A 24,068-nucleotide genomic window follows, 5' to 3' on the forward strand; every position below is an offset into this window, starting at 1 on the left:
GAAACTAGTACTTACTGAACTTAGGTATAGTGTCACACCATAAGCACCAATACCTGAAAAAGCTATTAAAATATTTCTCCCCTACACAGAGGCTGATTTTTCTTCACGAACTTCCACTAAAACACGTTATTACAACAGGCTGAGTGTAGAAGTGGAGTGGCTATGAGAATCCAGCTGTTTTCTATTAAGCTAGACATTAAAGAGATCTGTAAACTGTAAATAACATCACTATCCTCACTACATTTTTGTTTTGTTTTGGAAAATGCATTTTTCATAAACTGTGTTATTTATATTAACATATATTACTTTTACTTTTATATGAATAAATAATTTAAGACTTCCCCAGTAATATTATTTAATTTATTTTATTTTGAGATTGAGTCTCACTCTGTCACCCAGGCTAACGTGCGGTGGCACGATCTCAGCTCACTGCAACCTCACCTCCCATGTTCAAGTGATTCTCCTGCCTCAGCCTCCCAACTAGGTGGGATTACAAGCGTGCACCACTATGCCCAGCTAATTTTTTTATTTTTAGTAGAGATGGAGTTTCTCCATGTTGGCCAGGCTAGTCTCGAACTCCTGACATCAAGTGATCTGCCCACCTTGGCTTCCCATAGTGCTGGGGTTACAGGTATGAGCTACCACTCCCAACCCTGAGTATTATTTGTGAATATAGTAAACATCAATAACCCACACTTAAAAAGCCATTTGGAATCCTCAATTTTTCAGAAAGTAGGTGGGTTCTGAGACCAAAATATTTGAGAACTTCAGATGCAGATTAGGCCTAAGAGAACTCGCCAGTGGCTCCACTGTACACGAAGCATTTTCTTCTCACTTTTCTCTTTGAGGCCCAAGTCCACACAAATTAAACAAAATAGAAAAATTAAATGGGGCCAGGCACGGTGGCTCATGCCTGTAATCCCGACACTTTGGGAGACCAAGACAGGTGGATCATTTGACTCCAGGAGTTCAAGATCAGCCTGGGCAACATGGTGAAACCTCATCTCTACAAAAAATACAAAAATTAGCTGTGTGTGGTGGCACGCCTGTCGTCCCAGCTACTTCGGAGGCTGAGGTGGGAGGATCACCTGAGCCCAGGGAGGTTGAGGCTCCTGTGAGCCATGATTCTGCCACTGCATTCCAGCCAGGGTGACAGAAGGAGACCCTGTCTCAGGAAAAAAAAAAAAAAATATATATATATATATATATATATATGTAAAACTTAAATATATATGTAATATTTACTATATATAATTTTATATAATTATATATAATACTGTATAAAATTTAATATCTATAAATATATATTAAATATCTAATATTTACTAAATATTGTATATATGTCTGAAAGAAACGGCTAATATTTCCTGGTGTGTCTTCATGCCATAGAACATTGACTCTCATTTCTCATTTTCACCTCAGAACTATTCTGGAAGGCAATAGTTGATCAATCTCATTTTGATAGAGGAAGGAAGAGGCTCAGAACAGTTAAGTAAGTTGCCCAAGGTTACCAAGCTAGTAAGTGGATAATAGCCCCATAGGTTTTCTCAGCATTTCCCATGAGACCAGGATGCATCTGATGATTATTGGAAATATTTAGGTCCAAAATACTTTTGCCTAAAGTATAAGCACAATTGAGGTGAAATATGGCTTTGATTTGTTTGAATTATCCCCATAACTGCCTTGGTATGGCTGCTTTCCTGGGCCAGGGAAGACAATGGCATCACAGCGGTCCCCAAATTTCCTGCAAAATTCTATAAACCAGCTGGGCCTCTCTTTAAACTTCTTGGTATAAATCCTCTTCCAAAGGAAAAGGATGGTTGGAGTTATTTTTTTTTTCTTTTCCTTCTGTTTTTGTTCTGGCATTCTTTTGTGAGTATGGAACTGATTACTAAATAGGGTCAAACAGCTTGAGTCGGGCTTCCTGTGTGAATGTGAACAGTGCTGATTTCTAGCCTTGCATTTGATATGTTATCTGTGGCGGCTGTGCCCGACGTTGAGGTTTCAGATGGCTTCCTTCAATTTCCTGTATTGTTATAATTGTGGCTGTGTGTGCACATGTGCACGTGTGGGCAGAGAAAGCAGTGAAGACAGAAGAGAGGATGTTTCTCTGTGTTTACTTGGATTTTGTGATTTTTAGTTAGATATTGAGAGGGCCACATGTTTCAATGGAAAGAGCCCTGGTTAGCAAAAAGGAAGGTCCTGTCTTGTCTGCCACTAATTGCCTGTGTGGTTTTTGGCAAATATTTAGTCCTCGGGCCCAGTTCTGCTTCCTTATAAGGCCCCTTCCAGCTCTGAAATTTTGTAACTCTGGTTTCTACTCAGAGCTTCACTTTCCAACTCCCCACACTTGGCTGTTCTAAAACGTTTGTTTTGCCTCCTGATTTTACTTTCCATGCCTTTTTTGTTCTCCTCCACTTCTCATTACTATCCCATAGCCTTTTGGATTTAAGTTCTTCTACAAAAGTTCCTCCTTTCTCAGCAGTTATATTTCAGCTTCTGTTGTCTCTGAAAAAAAATATTACAAATGGTCGACTTTATCTTGGAAAGAAGATCCAGAAAGTGTTGGCTTCCTGTTTTGTTGGTGAGATGTGTAGAGCTTGGAGATTGGACTGTGGGTCAGGATTCCCCGCTAAGCCTTACATGAGATAGCTCAGAGCTGCTAGGCGGGCAGCTATTTCTCTCTCTCTGCTGTTTTTATTAAACTCAATTAACTTTAAATATGCAGGATAGGCCAGGCGCGGTGGCTCACGCCTGTAATCCCAGCACTTTGGGAGGCCAAGGCGGGTGGATCACGAGCTCAGGAGATTAAGACTAGCCTGACCAACATGGTAAAACCCCATCTCTACTAAAAATACAAAATTTAGCCAGATGTGGTGGTGCGCGCCTGTAATCCCAGCCACTCAGGAGGCTGAGGCAAGAGAATCGATTGAACCTGGAGGCGGAGGTTGCAGTGAGTTGAGATCCCGCCAGTGCTCTCCAGCCTGGGTGACAGAGCGAGAGTCCGTCTCTCTCTCTCTCTCTCTCTCTCTCTCTCTCTCTCTCTCTTTCTCTCTCTCTCTCTCTCTCTCTCTCTCTCACCCTCTGTATATATATATATAATAAAATATAAATAAATATATATATATGCAGGATAATGGCATATCTAATTCATCTGCTTTTATGGCCCAGGATGAATGTTTAAATGGAACCCGGAAATGAAACTTCTCGTTTTTCATCAGCTTCTAGTTCCAAGCTGATGGCGCCCCTAGAGCCTCCGCAAGTGGGTCTGGCGCCATCTGGTGGTGGGATGCGCTGATGCTTCGCTGCCTGATGGACAGAAAACACAGTGCGTAATGAAGAAAACCTGTTGACTGAAATACACGCAGAGACTTAAACAAAGGACCGGTGACATTTTCAGCACATGACTCAGTAGCCCAAAAGTTCAAATTTGTTATTAAACATGCAAATTTGTGAAAGTTACAGAATCTTTGGGACCATGCAAAGTGAAGATTGATAGGTGTGTGCACTTTAGGCATGAGGCATGTTCAGTTTGTAACTTTGTAGTGAGATGCTTGTTCTTAGTATGGAATCCAGATGTTGTCTGCTGGTAATTTATGCTCCTGTGCAAAACGTAGGCAAATTGGTTAATTTTTATCAATCTCATTTCATCTTGTTCTCATCTGTAAAAGATCATGTCTAAGGACCCTTACACGCTTTAAAAAATTTCAAGGAACCCCAAACATTGCAGTATTCTGATTTCCTCTGGTGATTTTATGTGCCTCACAGCCATGCTTTCTTCCATCCTCCAAGAGTTTAATGTTAACAGGAGGCGTGGAAGTAATACTAAGAATTGTCATTTATTGGATGCTGCTATGTTTTTTGTATTCTCTTAGGTAGTTTAGCATTCTAAAAATTCTGGCTTACAAAAGTCTGTAACGTAAGTATCACTGTGCTCATTTTACAGATAAGGCGTGTAAAGCTTACCGCACTCTGCTTTCCATGTTTACAAACTAAAAGATAAATGAGAAACAAGGAAGAAATATGCTAATTGTCTTTATAATTCAGCACAACACCGTTTACAGTGCATTTACAGCTCAGTGTAATTTGCCACTTTGCAACAATACAAAATGTCAAGTATCCAAGCCACATCATCGCTCTATCTTCACATACTGATAAAGCTGCTGCCATACCGCAAGTGTAGGAAGAGTTTTAAAAATGCATTTTCCAGGGTGCCAGGGGGAAACAAATATTTGCCAAGACCAGAGCTGGTATTTCACAAATCTCTTTTCTGTGAGCTGAGGAGTGAGGAGAGGTGGAGTGACAAGCCGTCAAGTGGAATTACCATGTCCCAGATACTGATGCAAGGATGGCGAGTGGCAGAGGACTATTGGCAGGTGTCTCGGGCATGGCACCAGAGCAGCACTCCGTTTCTGTTGACCGGTTTGTTTGGGTCTTCCTTTTAAAAGTCGGTCATCCTTTCCCAAAGAGTGCTCTGTAAGGTGTTCATACATTTTGTATGGAAAATAAAGCTTTTGAATAAAATATTATGAGAAACAAGTGGCTGAATACAGTTAAATGGGTTTCTTTGCTCTAGTATAGGATTTCTTGAAACCTTTCATGTGTCAATGTGTACTTTTAACATAATTTATAAATTAAATGTATTTTATTATATAAATTAAATGCAGGTGATAGGGTTTGGCTGTGTCCCCACCCAAATCTCATCTTGAATTGTAGTTCTCATAATCCCCATGTGAGTCGGGAGGGACCTGGTGGGAGGTAATTGAATCACAGGGGTGGTTAACCCCGTGCTATTCTCATGATAGTGAGTTCTCACAAGATCTGATGGTTTTATAAGGGGCTTTCCCCTTCTCTCAGCTTACATTCTTCTCCTTGCTGCTGCCATGTGAAGAAGGACATGTTGCTTCCCCGTCCACCATAATTGTAAGTTTCCTGAGGCCTCCCCAGCCATACAGAACTGTGAGTCAATGAAACCTCTTTCCTTTATAAATTACCCAGTCTCAGGTATGTCTTTATTAGTAGTGTGAGAACGGACTAATCCAACAGGTCAAGGTTAAATAATTCAAATAACCCCAATAGCTGGGGAGCTGGGGATAAGGCAGAAAATGTAACCTTTCTCCCAGAGCTAGGACTCCTTCAGCCTAACTACTTTAGCAGACTTGTGTGTGTGTAAATTTCCAAAAACTACCCTAGTAGCATCACATCGCTTATGTGGCATAGTGCATTAAATCTGATGAATGTTGAAATAATGCTCTGTAGATGTCAAACAGCAACCCTGGTCCACACTTACATAGGGCAACAATGAACCCAGTAACAGCTTCTCTTTTGAGGAGGGCTTGTGCTCTCTAGGTGGTACACCCTCCTGCCGTTGCACCCTTAGGTCACCCACCTGGCTCCTTGAGACATTGGGGTTTGTTTCCAATGGTTGAAATGAATGATCAAACCCACACTGACTTGATATCCAGACATACTTCCCTATATCATAGATATTAGTCATCAACATTTTAGGGCATAAATTATGTTTCAGAAGTCTGTTGAGAATTCCTGCGTTGCTAAACACTTGGGAAAATCCCAGACCCTGATGCATTGCATCTTACCATTTGCTTTGTTTTGTTTTTTTGTTTTTTGAGATGGAGTCTCACTCTGTCGCCCAGGCTGGAGTGTAGTGGTGCGATCTTGGCTCACTGCAACCTCTGCCTCCTGGGTTCAAGCAATCCTCCTGTCCCAGCCTCCCGAGCAGTGCCCACCATCACGCCCGGCTAATTTTTAGTAGAGATGGGTTTCACCATGTTGGCCATGCTTATCTTGAACTCCTGACCTCGTGATCCACCCGCCTCGGCCTCCCAAAATTCTGGGATTGCAGGCATGAGCCACTGCGCCCAGCCACATCTTACCATTTTAATAGCAACATCTTTACTTTGTGCCTGGAACTTTACATGCAGGAACTTGATGAATCCTCCCGGCAGCCCTATAAAGGTAGGGGCATGTAACATCTTTGGTGTATAGAAGATGAACTGAGTCAGAGAGTAGTTAAGCAACTTTCATCCCTACACAACTTCCAGAATCTCTTAGTGACTCCTACTGTTTCCCCTAGTTAGCCTTTGATATTCTCCATGAGATCTGCTGTCAGAACTTCATCTGATCCTGATGCAGCCTTGCTGACCTATGGAATTTCCCCTCCTTTTCCAGTGCTTACCTCTCATTAGGACCCATGGGTCATTCCTCTGAGCATGACACACTGGGGCAAGTGTCTGTGTCAAACTCTGTTAGAAGTTTCTATATTAAGATATAAAGAGAAAGAAGCAAAAAGCAAACTTTTATGTACACTCTGACTTCAGTTATGGGAAATGTGTGGAAAAGAAGGCTGTAAGGAAACACAGTGATGACATTGCATTAGAGTTGTAGGACAATGGATGTTTTTCTTCTATTTTCTTAATTTTATGAAATACGGTATGTCAGTTATTAAATGAGAAAGGTTTACCTTCTGACTAATTTAAATATTTCTTTCCAAAAACTGAAATATGTCTATCAACTCAGATGGTTACCAGGCAATATCACAAAATATGCATTTTTTTTTTTTTTTTTTGAGATGGAGTCTTGATCTGTTGCCCAGGCTGGAGTGCAGTGGTACAATCTCGACTCATTGCAAGCTCCACCTCCTGGGTTCACGTCATTCTCCTGCCTCGGCCTCCCGAGTAGCTGGGACTACAGGTGCGTGCCACAACACCTGGCTAATTTTTTGTATTTTTAGTAGAGATGGGGTTTCACTGTCTTAGCCAGGATGGTCTCGATCTCCTGACCTTGTGGTCCGCCCATCTCAGCCTCCCAAAGTGCTGGGATTACAGGCGTGAGCCACTGTGCCTGGCCAATATACAATATTCTTTAAAATAGTTACCATTTATCAATTGCTTAATAATTGTATCTTACATATGTAACCTTGAACCCCTGTAAGAACTGACCAAAGCAGCTATTATTATTATTATTACTATTATTATTTTTGAGATTGAGTCTCACTCTGTCGCCCAGGCTAGAGTGCAATGGCATGATCTTGGCTCATGGCAACTTCGGCCTCCTGGGTTCAAGTGATTCTTTTACCTCAGCCTCCTGAGTAGCTGGGACTACAGGTGCAAGCCATCACACCTGGCTAATTTCTGTATTTTCAGTAGAGACAGGTTTCACCATATTAGCCAGGCTGGTCTGGAACTCCTGACCTTGTGCTCTGCCCTCCTTGGACTCCCAAAGTGCTGGGATTACAGGCATGAGCCACTGCGCCTGGCCCAAAGCAGCTATTATTATACACTTTTTGAAGCTGAGGAAACCAAGACCTAGAGAAGGGCAGTGATTTTTTTTCCAAGAACACATTGCTGGATTTACATGGCCAGGCTCATGTTACTTCAAAGTGATCATCACCTCATCATTCACCTGGTAGAAACATATTATTTCCATTTTCAGGGTACTCAGAAATTTTGTTACTGTATCAAGATCACAGGAAGAGTGTTTGAGACATCACCAGAATCTACAGCCTCTGATGGTGCTCCTGGGTTCAGCTTCTAGCATTACAGGCATGCTAGCTTGTCTCCAAGATGGCACCCATGAGCCCTAAATTCCTGGATTGATGCTCTTGCCTAGTCCTCTATTGTGTCATATCAAGGCTGTTCTGAGTAACCAATAGAACACAGCAGAGGTGATGGCATGTCACAAAGTTAGGTCATAAAGGACATCATGGCTTCCATGTTGCTGGCTTCCTCTTGGGTCACTTCCTCTGGAGGAAACCAACTGTGTGTTGTGAGATTTAAGCAATCCAGGGCGAGATCTACATGGTAATGAACGGAGGCCACCAGCCGACAACCATGCTCGTGAGGGATTTTTAGAGGCAGACCCTCCAGCCCCAATCAGGCCTTCAGATTACTGCATCCCACATTGACTACAACATTGTGAAATGACACTGAGTCAGACTCATCCAGCAAAACCACCGAACTCCTGACCCACAGACACTGAGATAAATGTTGTTTTAAACCACAGAGTTTTGGGGGTAATTAGTTACACAGTGATAGATAATTGATAGACATTGCAGATAACTTGTCTCTTTAGTCCGCAAGACTTTAGACAGACAGGAACTCTACTTGAAGATCTATTCTTAAAGAACTACACCTGGTCAGGCAGAGTGGCTTATGCCTATAATCCCAACATTTTGATAGGCCGAGGCAGGATGATTGCTTGAGCCCAAAAGTTTGAGAACAGCCTGGGAACATGGTGAAACCCCATCACCACAAGAAACTTTTAAACAATTAGCCAGTCATTGTGGTGTGTGCCTGTCGTCCCAGCTACTTGGGAGGCTGAAGCAGGAGGATTACTTGAGTCCAGGGGTCAAGACTAAAAGTGAGCTGAGATTGCACCACTGCACTGCAGACTGGGCAACAGAGTGAGACTCTGTCTCAATTTAAAAAAAAAAAAAAAAGAACTACACCTGAGAATACTTCTCTGTATTGGGATCTGATTTAAATAATTACAACCTGGACTTCAAACCTGGACATCCTGCACAAGTTTGAGACTTTTGGGAGGAGTTGAGAGGAATGAGAGTATTTTACATGTGGGAGAAATAGAAATAATTTGTGGCCAGATGGTGGACTGTGATGATTTAAAATACATCCACAGATTATTTAATATTCCTTTCAAAAGATAGAACATAATTCCCCTCCACCTGAATGTGGGCCGGTCTTAGTGACTTGTTTGTAGTGAATAGAATGTAGAAGTGATTGTGTGTGATGTCAGAGACTAGGTCATAAAAGTGATGGTGTTTTCCGGCTTGCTCTTACTCTTGGATGATCTGCTCTGGGGAGAGTTGTGAGTAGACCTCCAGCCCACAGCCATGTGAGTGAGCCTCTTGAAGAATGGATCTTCCAAGTCCAGTCAAACCTTCAGGTGACTGCAGCCCCAGCCAACATCTTGGGAGACCCTGAGTCAGAACCCATGCTAAGTCACTTCCAGATCCCTAAGCCTCAGAAACTGTGAAGAAAAAAAAAAGTATGTAGTTTTAAGCCCTAAGTTTGGGGCGTAATTTATTATGTAGCAATAGATAATATGTCTGATATGCTTTAGCTGTGTCCCCACCCAAATCTCACCTTGAATCGTAGCTCCCATAATTCCTTCATGTTGTGGGACGGACCCGGTGGGAGATAATTGAATCATAGGGTGGTTTCCCCCGAACTGTTCTCATGGTAGTGAATCAGTCTCACAAGGTCTGATGGTTTTATCAGGGGAAACCCTTTTTGCTTGATTCTCATTCTCTTCTCTTGTTTGCTGCCATGTGAGATGTGCCTTTCACCTTCCACCATGATTGTGAGGCCTCCCCAGCCATGTAGAACTGTGAATCCATTAAGCCTCTTTTTTTTTTTTTTTTTTCTTTTTGGTAAATGGTCATGTCTTGGATATGCTTTTATCATCAGCATGAAAATGGACTAATACAATGTTATTGCTGAAAATTTAACTTTATAATATTTTCATATTTGGATGAGAAAAAAGATTTTAGATAAATCCAATCAAACTCTTTTCATCCTAAGGTAACAGAAACAGAGTAAATTGCCTCTATTCTTGCTCCTATTTTGTCCAGTATAAGCCCAGAAATGCCATTTGTCTTTATTGTCTATTTTTTTTATTGTAGAAATGTATTCAATCACTATATTTAGTTTAGAGAACTTTGCCGTAAACAGAACATTCAAAAATTTTTTAAATATATATTTTCTGAATAGCTACTTTATGATGTACACTGGGCATCCAGAGGCTATAAAGATGAATGAGGTACAGTTCTTATCTTCATGGAATTTCATCTATCCATGGACTATTAAATAATTAAAAAATAATAATAATATATATTAAAGTACCAAATGATATATATCCATATATTCTAAATTGTCTATTACCCTTTTACTCCTGTCTTTTCAACTTAGCCCTTGCAACTGAGATCTTTCCTAAATTTTAAGTACGTTTTATTTTAAAAAAATCTTTTAGAGACGGAGTCTCACCCTGTCACCCGGACTGGTCTTGAACTCTTTGCCTCAAGCAATCCTCCAGCCTCAGCCTTTCAAAGTCCTGGGATTACAGGTGTGAGCCACCGCACCCAGCCAATTCATTTATTTAAAGCTGAAAATACCACCAGGTGTGGTGGTGTATGCCTATAGTCCCAGCTACTCCAGCTACTCAGAAGGCTGTGGCAGGAGAAGCCCTTGAGCCTAGGAGTTCTGGACTGCATTACAGCCTGGGAGACAGAGCAAGACCCTGTCCGTTAAATATATATATATATATTTATATATTTTTATATATATGTATATATTTTTATATATTTATATATTTAGAGATTTTTATATATTATATATATTTATATATTTACATATTTATATATATATATAAAAAATACAAAGTTAAAAACTCACATATTAAAGTGTATACTCCTGAATTCACACAGTGACACACCCATGTATCCACACAGTGACCCACCCCTGTATCCACAATTAGATTTGGGAGCAGAACATTACCCAGCCCATATCCTGAGGAGCTGTTATTTTGCCTTCCATCGCCATACAAAATGTTGCCAGTTTTTGAAATTTGTGAATGGAATGATATATGTGATTTTTGGTTTGGATTCCTTCACTTAAGTTACGCTTGTGAGATTTACTTTTGCTGTTCAGGGTAGCAGTAAATTCCCATAGCTCTATTACATTAAATTATATGAATACACTTGTATAAATACACTTGTCCATTCTACTGTTGATGGATAACTTGATGATTTCCAGGTTTGGGCTATAATGAAAAGTACTGCTAAGAACATACACGTACATATCTTTTGGTAACATAGAACTCTTTTTATCTGGTCTACACTGTCAGTGGGAATTGCTGGGTCGTAGTGTACTGTCTTAGATTGCACTTTTAGCTCAGCTCTGTCTCCCTCTCTATGTCCTTGCTGTCTGGCTTTTCAGTATCTCCTATTAGTGGAGTTTCAAGTTTTTCCACATCTTGTTCCACATCTGCAACATCATTTGATATTATAACTCTTTTTTTCATTTGAGATGTTCTTGAGTGTTTTATTATTTATTTTTTACCTAGGTTTTCTCCTGTGCTTGATAAGTCTGAAGGAATTAGAGAGAGAGACCATGTAAAATATAAACTGCTCCTGAGTCTGAAATAGGATGCATTAGAAGATGTAACAACTTGTTTGACAGACCCTTGTTCTCCCTGAACAACCAGATTTGTCTGAATTCCTACCTGGTTACCAAGTCGTTAGTTACCAGTTGTTTGTTGGTTGACTAGTTAGTATCAACTCAGCATTGGTCGGTTCTGTATGGATGTATATGTATATATATAAGATATGTATTTAAATATATATAAGGATGTATATTTAAACGTGCTGATGGCTGGGTGTGATGGCTCACACCTGTAATCCCAGCACATTGGGAGGCCAAGTTGGGAGGATCGCTTGAAGCCAGGAGTTTGAAACCACCCAGGGCGACATAATGAGACCTCCTCTCTACAAACAAACAAAATAGCTGGGTGTAGTGGCACACACATGTAGTCCCAGCTACTCAGGAGGCTGAGACAGGAGGATCGCTTGAGCCCAGGAGATCGAGGTTACAGTGAGCTATGATTGCATCATTGCACTCCAGCCTGGGCAGCAAGACCCTGTCTCTGAAAATAAAATAATAACAATAATAATAAATTGTCCAGGGCATATGAGGATTTTGATTCAGCATCCGGCTTTCATTCTCCAGAAGAGGGCAGCCTCATTCCATGTTTTGTCTGTAGCCTCCCTGCAGCCACCTCCTCCCTCCTCTATTTGTTAAAGGGCAGGCTTTATTTGTTAAGCGCATGACAGCCTCCTGGGCAGCCAGGTGGGAACTTGGGAGGTATTTTTTCTCTTTGTTCTTCCTGGCTCTCTAACTAGATTCTAGTTAATTCCACCTGAGGTCTGGATGTGTCCTAGTTTCATTTCTAGACCTGCTGTCCCAGCTCCCTACTGTGTCTCCCAACCTCCTGCTAAAGACCCCTCAAATCTCAGAGCCTCCCCTCCCCTCCCTCACCTTCTCTGTTTTCCAGAGGAATGTTTCCAAAGCACGTGCTCAAAAACGTTCCAAGGCTGTCTAGCATTTGAAGAAATAAATACGTGTGATTAGGTTAAAGTCTAAATCCCCTGGTGGCATTCTTGGCCCCTAAGAATCAAACTGCAATCCACTTCTCCACTTTCCTCTACTTGTACTCCCCTCAAAAAACCCACATTTCCGTGGAGTGAGCAGAACTAGGGTTTGAACAACTTTAGATCCGAGTCTAAATGCAGAGCTCAATGTCTTTACTTTCCATCCATATGACCGTGGCCAGGAACTTAACCTCTATGAACCCTGGTTTTCATATCACTAGATGGGGCTCAGTGGTACCTGCCCCTCATGGTTGGTGTAACAAATAAACTTTGCTACGAATGTAAGAGTTCCTGGCATAAAGTGACCACATGATAAATGGTACTGTCATTGTCATCATCATCAATTTACTTAATTTACTCTGAGCTTCGCTTCTTCTCTGCCATTGTCCAAATTCCCTGCTCTCCTGCCCTACTGAGATTTCATCTTGTGAGGTCCAGCCTTGTGTCACCTTCTTTAGATAACCCTCTTCCTCCCCCAGCATCCCAGCGTTCACTGCTACTTCTGAGCACCCTCATTCAGTCAGGTAAAAATTCGTTCACCCAGGTTTACTGGGCACCCCCAACAGCGCCAGCACTATGCAGGTACTACAGTGAAAGAGGCAGACAAGTCCCTGCCATGGTGACAGGTATACTCTCACAGAGAAATATGCTTAAATAAATACATAAATAAATATGCGTGATGAGTCTCAAAAGGAAATTCACGTAACTCCGGGACCACAGAGCAGGAAAATAGCTTAGTGTCTCTTCTGTATCAGGGGCAGGGGCCCCAAAGGCTTCCCTCGGAAAGGCACGTCGAAGCTGAGATGGAAGCGTGATTAAGTCAGGCCAACTGAGGAGTGGAATCACATTCTAGAAAGAACTGTGCCCCTCTTATCTGTCCTGCCAATTTTAAATTCTCCAAGATCAGACACTGAACTTTTTTCCCATAAAATCTCCAGCAGAGCCTGGAAAGGCCCTTGCCTATAGGAATTCGTCAGAAATTGATGAACAAAAAAATGCAAAGAAATGGCAGCTTTTAAAATTGAAGTCTTTAAAACGACAGGGAAACAAGCTCTTTCCGTTCCTGTGTTTTCTGTCCCTTTCTCGGGGTGGTTACATATTTTGAGTCCCAAGATGATATGATAATGAAAAACTCTAGTTCTTCACAGACCACCTCTTCTGAGGGCCGAGAGCTCACAAGATGGCTTGGGTGAGGGTTGCTTCAGGACAGCTTCTTACCCCCGAAGCAGGAGAATTCTACCCATGCGGGGTGTGCAGGTCACTTTATCCATCACACCGAAGTTCTTTCCTTAGCCAAAGAAAGGAGTATAGGGTTGAGTCAGACACCCTAACAATCAACTTCTCCTGGACTCATCTTATTTCCTGGAACTTTGGGGCTCCACTACATTTGTTTTAATGAGAAGTTTTTAGTTGCCTCTGGGGTGGGGACAGTGCTCCCCAACGCAGCAAGAACCAGGCCTGTGGAAGTGGCCCCCCTATGCAGTTTGAAGGTGGCAGCTCCACTCACTCTATGCCAAGCATGGACACAGGAATCGTCGCGAAGCTTCCCGGGCAGGCAGGCCAGGGCTCAGGCTCAGCGCGACATCCGGGGCTATTCCAAGTCAGGTTTCTTCCACTCCTGGGCAGCATCTTGGGGGCTCAAGTTCATGGCTGCGAACAGCTGCTGGCGAGTGGGGCTGTTCCCACCCTCCCCTCAATGCAGAGTCTCCGTGGGTAAACCCTTTGAGGGCCCTGGCCTCTCAAAGATGGGTGGGGTTCACTTCAAAGTGGCTGTGAGTTCTCTTCTGCAGCAAGAGAGCTCTAACAGAGGCCTGCCTACCTCGATTTTTCAGGGGTGGGGTGTTGGGAAGGAAGGGATATCTCTATCTCAACTTACCACGCCCTTCATTTCCAGTTATTGTGAGCTGTTTCATTGCAAGAGAAAGAAAAACTTGTAACTGATGGTCAAATATCATTCACTGGTGGTTTTCGTTTTTACACTTGGACGATTAACCCCGAGGACCAAGTCCACATGATTAGTGTTCATCAGTATTCAAACAAACATCTAGCAAATAAATAAAAGCGTATTCTTCACACCTGAGGTCTCAGAGAAGGTGGAGAGAGGGCACTTGGTCCTAAGGGCCTGAGAGGAGAGGTTATCTCCTAAGAGGAGACCTACGATGCAGGAAGTCAGTGAAGCTGGGACATGACCCTCTATTGCCAGCTGATCCCAGGAGCTGAGTTCCATCAGCCGGGGCCGGGGCTCTTCCTCCCCACAAGGCTGAAGGCAGGCGGGCAGTCGGTGGTGGGCGGGAGAGCTCCTCTGTTGCTCATTTAGAGAAGGTCCTTTAAAACGGCAAATGATTGTTTGTTTCTGGAGGTCAGCGCAGGGGGTGACATGGAGGATAAAAATACTGTGGTCTCTCAATATCCGTGGGCAGTTTGTTCCAAGATGCCCTCAGATACCAAATCCATGGATGCTCAAGTCCCTGATATAGAAATGATGCATAGCATTTGCATATTACTGACACACATCCTGCCTTAGACATTAAATCATCTTCAGGTTCCTTATAATACATCACACAGTGTAAACAGTTGGTATACTCTATTGTTTAAGGAATAATAACAAGAGAAAATGTTCGTACGTGTTAGCACAGACACAATCTCCTTTTTTCAAATATTGCTTGAATCTACAGAAGTGGAACCCAGGGATCTGGAGGGATGACTGTGCTAGGTAGAAAAGTGACTGGAGCTGGAATGGCGTTGGTCAACTATCCCCCTTAACCAAAAATTGGTGGAGACACATAAGGGAAAACTTGTGGCTGATGCAGAATGGTTTTTTAACTGCTAAATTGTAAAGGTGTAAAACGAGTAGTGCTGTAAAATACCCTAAATGCAAAGGGCTGTAGATGGTGAAGGAGGAGAAGATCAACGTGGAACTGTGGGATCAGGGGCATTTCTTTGCAGATGGGACCTGAGTGGGCTGCAGTGTGACAAAGATCTGGATGGATGCATAGGACAACTGTCTGGAGGAATGCAAACGCAGGTGTGTGTGGAGGAATGCAGAAAGAAGCATATGGATCTGGTTCTTGGCTTTGCAAGTCACTCCTTCTCGGAGTCAGTGGCTCTGAAGGTTTCTAGTATCCCAGGCATCTGCTGCTTTTCCTTGCACACACGTGCACTTGTATGGGGATTATCTTCTGTGCCCTGCATCCGGGATGGGGTGGGGAGTGAAGTGTACTGACGTTGACAGTTTCCTTCTGATTTTACCCATTGAGAAAACTGTAAAACCCACTATACATCTGTTAAATATATAATTTTAAAACTGAATTTATGCTTAGATATTTCAAAAATAGAAAAGAAGCACAAAGATGGAAGAAGGGATGGCTTCTAAAGACAATAACTAGCAATATTTTTAAACTGGGAGGTTTCTGGCAGAGTACAAAGCACAGGACTGAGGTCTCACTGATTCTTGCCAAAGGTCAGCATAGAGTGAATTTTATTTGTTATGATTTTTGCCTTTCAAGCAGCCACCTGAGGGCCAAACTGATGCTCAGGGAGATGGAGTAGCTTCGTCCATCACAGGTGAGGAGCCGTCAAGCTGCGCCATGTCAGGGCACCATCTGCTGCAAGATTGCATCCCTCTGAGTGGCATGAGAGCCACAACAGGGCCGGCACAAATCCTCCCTCGTTTCACACCCCCATGCTGGTAATGAGCTGACAAGTTGCAGATGGAGCAGGTCAGGAAAGAGAACAAACTTGCCTACCTCCCAAGCAACATACAAAAATGACATCCTTTCTAGATTAGGATCATATTTGCATGCATCCACTTTTGGATAGTCTAATACATCTTTATTAATCTCCAAATATGTATTTTGAGATTTTGAGATTTTTGAGATATGTAATCTCCAAAAATGTTATTTTGGTCAATAACATTCTTTTAATAACCATTAAAGATAATCTAGTATTAAATGGTTAATTTTGCTTCCCTTAGATAAAGATGACAGAATTCAAATACGAACTCGCCCCGTCCAGTTGAAGTGTAGTGAGAGCTGACTGTGTGAACTGAATAATGCTTGTCCTGTACAGAATGGAGAAGAAAAGCAAAGTTTTGTTCACCTGGGAACAGTTTTTGAAAAATACATTGATACCTAACTTAAATAATTGAATACATATCATAAACATACAAATTACACCATTTAAAATATACTTACTACAAAAAGATCCCGAACATTTTTGGTTAATGCAAATAAAATTTCTTCACATTATTTTAAGAGTCAAAATATTTTACATCAATTTGTGCTTTTAAAACTATTGCTAGCTTCCCCTGGGAAAAGCCAAAATAACTGTATATTGTAGAAAAAAGTTTTTGCACTTTTGACCCAAATGCACATATCAACACAAGAAGAGGCACAATAACATCTAATAATTGTTTTACATTTCCCTGAAACAGACAAACAAACAAAACCTAGTTATTCAATGAAATGCATTTCTATGGTAATTGCTAATTTGATGTTTTCACACGTGCACAAAAGAACTACTTTTTCTTGGTCACTAACGACAACAAACCCTAGATGTCTAGGAATATATATATGTGTCATTTTACATACATACATATTTAAGAGAGCATATGAAGAAAATAGGACAGTTTGCACATACATATTCAAAGCCTCTCAGAAATTCCACTTAGGTCCACATTAGTGAGCTTTAATGTATTGCCAGCGTTCTGTGTAAATAACCAGAGAAGTAAAACAAACTTTAGTAGTGGAGTCCCTCCTTAAACATTAATAGAAAATCTAGTTAGAAGTGGTATGATTAGCTCATAAGAGGTCAGAAGTTCAAGACCATCGTGGCCAATATGTTGAAAGCTCATCTTTACTTAAAAAAAAACACAAAAATTAGCCAGGAGTAGTGGCATGTTCCTTTAATCCCAGCTATTCAAGAGGCCGAGGCACGAGAATTGCTTGAACCTGGGAGACAGAGGTTGCAGTGAGCAAAGATTGCACTACTGCACGCCAGCCTGGGCAACAGAGACACGGTAAAAAAAAAAAAAAAAAAAAAAAAAAAAAAAGAGGAAGGAAGGAAGGAAGGAAGGGAGGGAGGGAGGGAAGAGAAAAGTGCTTATCACTTAACCAAATTCTTGCTAAGGCAATGTAAATATAACTGTACCTTCTTCAGGGAATTCATCGTCAGGGTACACTTGCTTAACTGCAGTGACTCAGTCGTTTTTCAATGCGGAGGTAATATTCGTAGAAAAATCAATATTCCATGTGGAGAAAATGTATTTTTCCTGTGGATGAATTAATGATTAATTGGGTTGGAGTAAACTTTACTTTCTGCAGCTCTAGTATTTATTTGTCAAATGAAGATCCAGTTTGGCAATCAGCTCTTACAAATGGTCCATCAGATTGGTCAGATAGATTATTCTATAGCTCCAATCCCTCCCAGATAAAGTCATTGATTATCTGTATATACTCAATTGGGGATGACCCGCATCACGAGAGGACAGAGTATGTGATGTAACAGAAACAATTCACACCGCTGTTAATGTGTCATAGACAGTGGGATCCCTGGGGAATTAAAAATAGGACAATTCAGCTAGAATTTTCTCTTTGATCAACTCTCTTCAGTTTCTGATTGTGCTCTCAAGCTGAGCCCTTTCTATTTGCATTACAATTTCAATCCTTGGTTGGTGAGAGTTCTTTTTCAATGTTTGTACTTCAGTTTTGTAGATAACTGAGGTTGCAGATATGGAGTTTATACTATCAAAACAATCATCAAATAATCAAAATAATCATAATTTTGAGTTAAGATTGGAACAAGAGGAGTTAAGCATTATGGTTGTTTGAGGGTCTGTTAATGCTTCTCTGATTCCTTTCCACTTCAGTGGTTTTCCTATCTGCTGGAAGGATGTTTAGTAACACTTACCTCATATGCCTCTTGATGGAATGAAGCCTGTATCGTGCATTTTTCTTTGGAGAAAGATTACAATTATGGCATTTGAAATCCAAGTATATATCTAGGGAATGTGGGAATTACTTGTCATTATGTAATTTCTTATGAAAGCTTTGTCTAAAATAGCAGATTGCAGAACAGAAAAAAATCGAGGGCAATTGCAGGAAATGAGACTGAAAAATAATTCAGTTAGTTTATGAAGGGCCTGAATGCCATCCAAAGGAGTCTGCGTTTATTCTGTATTTTTCTGAAATATATCTCACAGAACACTTATGCTACCGGATGTTAATATATCTAGGGCAGGCTAGATTAAGTCTAAGTTTCAGGGTAGTCCTTAAATATGCTAATATGCATCGTGATTCTCTAAGGGAGCGTTTTTTTTTTCTCTCAAACTAAACAATATAACTTGGCAATAGGCAGACAGGGAATATGAAGAATGTTCCAGCTTGGCACCTTCAGGTCAGTTAAGTCCAATATTCTGGGTACCTTCAAGATGCCAGATAGTTATTCCTTTGTATCACATGTATCCAGCACACAGAAGATTGTGTATCCAGCACACGGCAGGGCTTAGTAAACAGATGGAGTGAATGAAATATCCGAGTAGTCCTCAGTGGCCTTACTTATAAAATGGGAAAACAATCATATAATTGTTGAAAGGTTGAAGAGTTGGAGAAAAGTGGTCCCAGAATATTTCACAATCAAGTACTATTTTTTAGTTCAAATCAAATTAAAACAGATTTACAAATGAAAACATAAAAGGAAAAATAGGTAAGAGACTACTATTGAATTACTGTCTAGCTGTGTAATCTTTGCTTAACTTTTCCAAAGCTCATTTGTAAAGCGGATAATCACACTTACCTTGAAAGGCTCTAATACTCTGCCAAGCACATGAGCTGGGCCCAGGGGTGGGAGTATATGGTGTTGTGGTTAAGAGCAGAGGCTAGGAGCCAGACCTGAGTTTGAATCCCAGCTCTGCCTCTGACTAAATGTGTGATACCTACTATGTGTGTAACCTTAAGCAATTTAATTTCTTTCTGCCTCAGCTTTCCTCATCTGCAAAATGGGAACAGTAAGTATACTTATCTCGGAGGGCTGTGGTGAGGACTGCATATAAACTAATGAATGTTGTATATTAAGAAAAGTTCACAGCTATTCGTATTTCAGATTTTCTATGTAATCGGAAGGAGATGCTGAGACCTGCCCTAATTCGTTCTTCTTAGACTGCAGCTGCTTGACTGGCAGTTGATTCCCATTTCCTCCTTCCTCCCAAACTGGGTGCTCACAGCTCACATTTAACCTGTGCCTGCCCCCACCAAGTCCAACTCCTGAGTTAGACCTTCTGTTCTCCTCCAAACCCCTATATATGTATATATATATGTAGTAATTTAATTTAAAAATTCACCAGTGCTTTTTTTTTTTTTTTTTGGTCATTAATATTCAGAGGTATTCATGTTCCTACCTGGTTTATATTTGGATTGTTTTTTCTCTGGATTACTCCAAATTTTTGCCTATTGAGTTGATGGCCACTTAAAAGACAGAGAAATTCTTGGCATGTAGAATTTGGAAGGAAATAGAAAGGCAAACAAGAAATAAGGATGAAAAAAAATTTTTTTTTAAAAAGAAAGAAAGAAAGATGAGCACTATTCTGCATGGAGATCTGTGATGAGAAAAGAGAACCCAACCAAATTCTAAGATGTTTGCGTAGCTAATTTGTTACTTACTTTGATATGCTGGTGTCATATCATCACTATGCTGGCAATTGGAAACAATTTAAATAGGTGCTTGAATTATTCCCACTATAAGATTATTTTGATTCCATCCTTTGTCCACGTTAATGCACTTTCCCCCAAATCCTTTGAAGATTCCATGGAATTCCTCAAGTAGACAGTGAGGTGTCAGGAAGCCAACAAAGTTTTGTTTTGTTTTGTTTTGTTTGAGATGGAGTTTCACTCTTGTTGCCCAGGCTGGAGTGCAATGGCACAATCTCGGCTCACTGCAATCTCCACCTCCCAGGTTCAAGCAGTTCTCCTGCCTCAGCCTCCCAAGTAGCTGAGATTACAGGTGTGCACCACCAACCCGGCTAATTTTTTGTATTTAATAAAGACGGGGTTTCACCATGTTGGTCAGGCTGGTCTCAAACTCCTGACCTCAGTTGATCCACCCACCTCGGCCTCCTGAAGTGCTGGGATTACAGGCATGAGCCATCGTGCCCAGCTGCCAACCAAGTTTTTAAGAATCCTCCAATAATCCCCCAAACTCTCCCTTCTATTTCAGATAGTGGGACTCTGTGCTCATGCCAGTAAGTAAAGAAGAAGGAATAAGAAAGACACTGTGTGATCTAGTGTTAATAAGGAAGTAAGTGATCAAATTACTCCAGCTAGATCGGTAGAATCTATTATCAAGCACGCTGAGGCCGACAGCATTCACAAATCAACTGTCTACGTGTATACTCACTGATGACGTGTGTTTCCTTTCGAGGACAAGTAAGCTTTTTAAATGATCAAGACGTTTACATTAGTTTTGCCCTTCAATGGCTTTTCTCAAAAAAAAATCCAAAGGCAGAAGTTAAATTTAAAAGAGCTTTCCATGTGACTACCCCAAAGAGAGATTATCAATCACCAAATTAAATATTTGTATACAAAATAATATCTGGATGCGTAGATTCTTACGTTCATCAGATGAACAGTGAAAGAGTTATTAGTCACCATGCTTTATTTACACCCCTGTCAAAATTACATGAAAATATTTCTCTCCAAAGAACCATTCTAGAGAACCCTTTCATACAAAGTGGTGTGTGTACATCTAAGAGGTTGCTCAGTTTAGCTCAAAGGCTAAAGAGTCTAGTAAACTGAGTTCCACCACGTCGTGACTTTTAAGTGGTAGGTTACCACCAGAAAGAGACGACTTCAAGCACAGATTTCTAGCAGCAAGGCCAGGATTAAAAACCCATGTGACAACAGGCTTCAGAGAGAGGAACAATCCATTCCTAATTCAAAGGCCATCAAGCCCCAGTTGTAAGAACATTTTTGACTCTGAGAATCTTCTCTTTTTACCAAGAAAATCCCTTACAGTCATGGTTTAACATCCTAAATTAAGGAATAGAAGAAACCAAATTAATTTTTAATTTATACTCCGCATATATATGTTTTCAGTCGTCCACTACTGCAGGATGTACACTGAACGGTACAAGTCATGCGCATCATTTTCATCAGACAATCTCATCTACCAAAATGGTGATAACACAATCTTATTTTGAAGCCAAAAGAGAGTTATAAACATCAATCGTTTTCAGATATGGTTTAAACATGTTCAAAAGTAACATCATTATTTTAAGTTACAGCACAATCATTAAAGGAAAAAAGAACCCAAGAACAAATAAAATTCGTTATTATTTTAGTTACTGTTAGTGGAAAAAATAAAACAAGATTTGGATTTTCAGCCAGGATAAAGTAAAAAGACTCTTGCCAGATGTCCACTTTCTCATTCATGAGCTACTTGAGACTGTACTCCTGGGTCAACTTATTTCTGCTTCTCCTGTCTCTAGACCTGTCTTAATTATATTTGTGTCTCAGGATCCATGACGTAGATTTAAACAAACCCAGGGGCAAATCTAAACACTGACTACACAGTGTCCAGTCTATTCATTTCTCTACAAAATGACAGAAATTCAGCCTTTAATCAGAAGTTGATTCTACCTAAATTCCTAATAAAACTAATAAAAGGAAGTCACCTGGCCGCGCGCAGCGGCTCACGCCTGTAATCCCATCACTTTGGGAGGCCAAGGCGGGCGGATCACGAAGTCAGGAGATCGAGACCATCCTGGCGAACATGGTGAAACCCTGTCTTTACTAAAAATACAAACAAATTAGCCGGGTGTGGTGGCGGGTGCCTGTAGTTCCACCTTCTAGGGAGGCTGAGGTAGGAGAATCTCTTGAACCCAGGAGGCAGAGGTTGCAGTGAGCTGAGATTGCACCTTCGCACTCTGGCCTGGGTGACAGAGTGAGACTCTGTCTAAAAAAAAAAAAAAAAAAAAAAAAAAAAAAAAAATAGAAGCCATTACAATGAACACATTTTTGCCAATGAGAAATAAACTTGTTTATTCCATGCTCTCAGGGTTCGATGAACTCTTGGAAACCATTTTCTGCATCCTGCTGGTTGTGTAAGTGTTTTCCCTGCAAAAAGTTGTCAAGATGCTTAAAGAAGTGGTAGTTGGTTGGCGAGAGGTCAGGTGAATATGGTAGATGAGGCAAAACTTCATAGCCCAGTTTATTCAACTTTTGAAGCCCTGGTTGTATGACATGTGGTCAGGCGTTGTGGAGAACGGGGCTCTTTCTGTTGATCAGTGCCGGCTCCAGGTGCTGCAGTGTTCCGTGCATCTCATTGAATGGCGTGGCATACTTCTCAGATGTAATGATTTCACCAGGATTCAAAAACTGTAGTGGATCAGAAGACCAGCAGCTGACCACCATACAGTGACCGTGACCTTTTTTGGTGCAAGTTTGACTTTGGGAAGTGGTTTGGAGCTTCTTCTCAGTCCAACCACTGAGCTGGCTGTTGTATGAAATCCACTTTTCGTGGCATGTCACAATCTGATCAAGAAATGGTTCATTGTTGTTTCATAGAATAAGAGAAGATGACACTTCAAAAGGATGCTTTTTAAAATATTTGGTCAGCTCATGAGGCACCCACTTATCAAGCTTTTTCAACTTTCCAATTGGCTTCAAATGCCGGATGACCATAGAATGGTCGACATTCAGTTCTTCGCCAACTTCTCTTGTAGCTGCAAGAGGATCGAATTGAGTGGTTGCTCTCAATTGGTCGTTATCAATTTCCGGTGGCTGCCCACTACTCTCCTCATCTTCAAGGCTCTCGCCTCCTTTGCAAAACTTCTTGAACCACTGCGCTGTACATTAATTAGCAGTTCCTGGGCCAAATGCGTTGATGTTGTGAGTTGTCTCCCCTGCTTTAGGACCCATTTTGAACTCGAATAAGAAAGTCGCTTGAATTTGCTTTTTGTCTGACATCATTTCCACAGTCTAAAATAAGTAAGTAATAAGTCATTAGCAAAAAAAAAAAAAAAAAAAAAAAAGCAAGAAATGCCCATTAAAATGATGAATAACATAACCACATTTATTTAAGAGGGTATTCCAGTATCAAACAGCAAATTTCAAGAATGCAAAAACTGCCATTACTTTTGTAATCACCTTATAGTAATTTGTGTGATTTCTTTTTTCTTTGTTAGCCTGGCTTGATAGTGACCAATTTTGTTGATCTTTATGAAGAAACAGCTATTGTTCTATTGAGTTCTTCTGTTGATTTTCTGTTTTCAGTGCCATTGACTTGTCATCTTGTTTTTATTTCTTTTGAGTGAATTTGGCTTATATTGTTCTTTTTCTTTTCTTTTCTTTCTTTTTTTTTTTTTTTTTTTGAGACTTAGTCTCGCTCTTTTGCCCAGGCGACCTCGCTCTGTCACACGAGGTCAGGAGATCGAGACCATCCTGGCTAACACGGTGAAACCCCGTCTCTACTAAAAATATAAAAAATTAGCCGGGTGTGGTGGCAGGCGCCTGTAGTCCCAGCTACTTGGGAGGCTGAGGCAGGAGAATAGCATGAACCCAGGAGTTGGAAACTGCAGTGAGTCGAGATCGTGCCACTGCACTCCAGCATGGGTGACAGAGCAAGATTCTGTCTCAAGAAAAAAAAAAGAAAACCTAGTAGCTGGGCATGGTGGTGCATGCTTGTAATCTCAGTTATTCGGGAGGCTGAGGCAGGAGAATTGCTTGAACTGGGACCCGGGAAGCGGAGGTTGCAGTGAGCCGAGATCCTGCCACTGCAGTCCAGCGTGGGCTACAGAGCAAGACTCTCTCTGGAAAAAAAAAAAATTATATATATATATATATATATGTATGTATTTGAAGTATTATCCAATGAGAGCAGGTGTTCTGGAAGA

This window comes from Macaca fascicularis, chromosome 8 (assembly GCF_037993035.2).
Source record: "Macaca fascicularis isolate 582-1 chromosome 8, T2T-MFA8v1.1".
Lineage (NCBI taxonomy): Eukaryota > Metazoa > Chordata > Mammalia > Primates > Cercopithecidae > Macaca > Macaca fascicularis.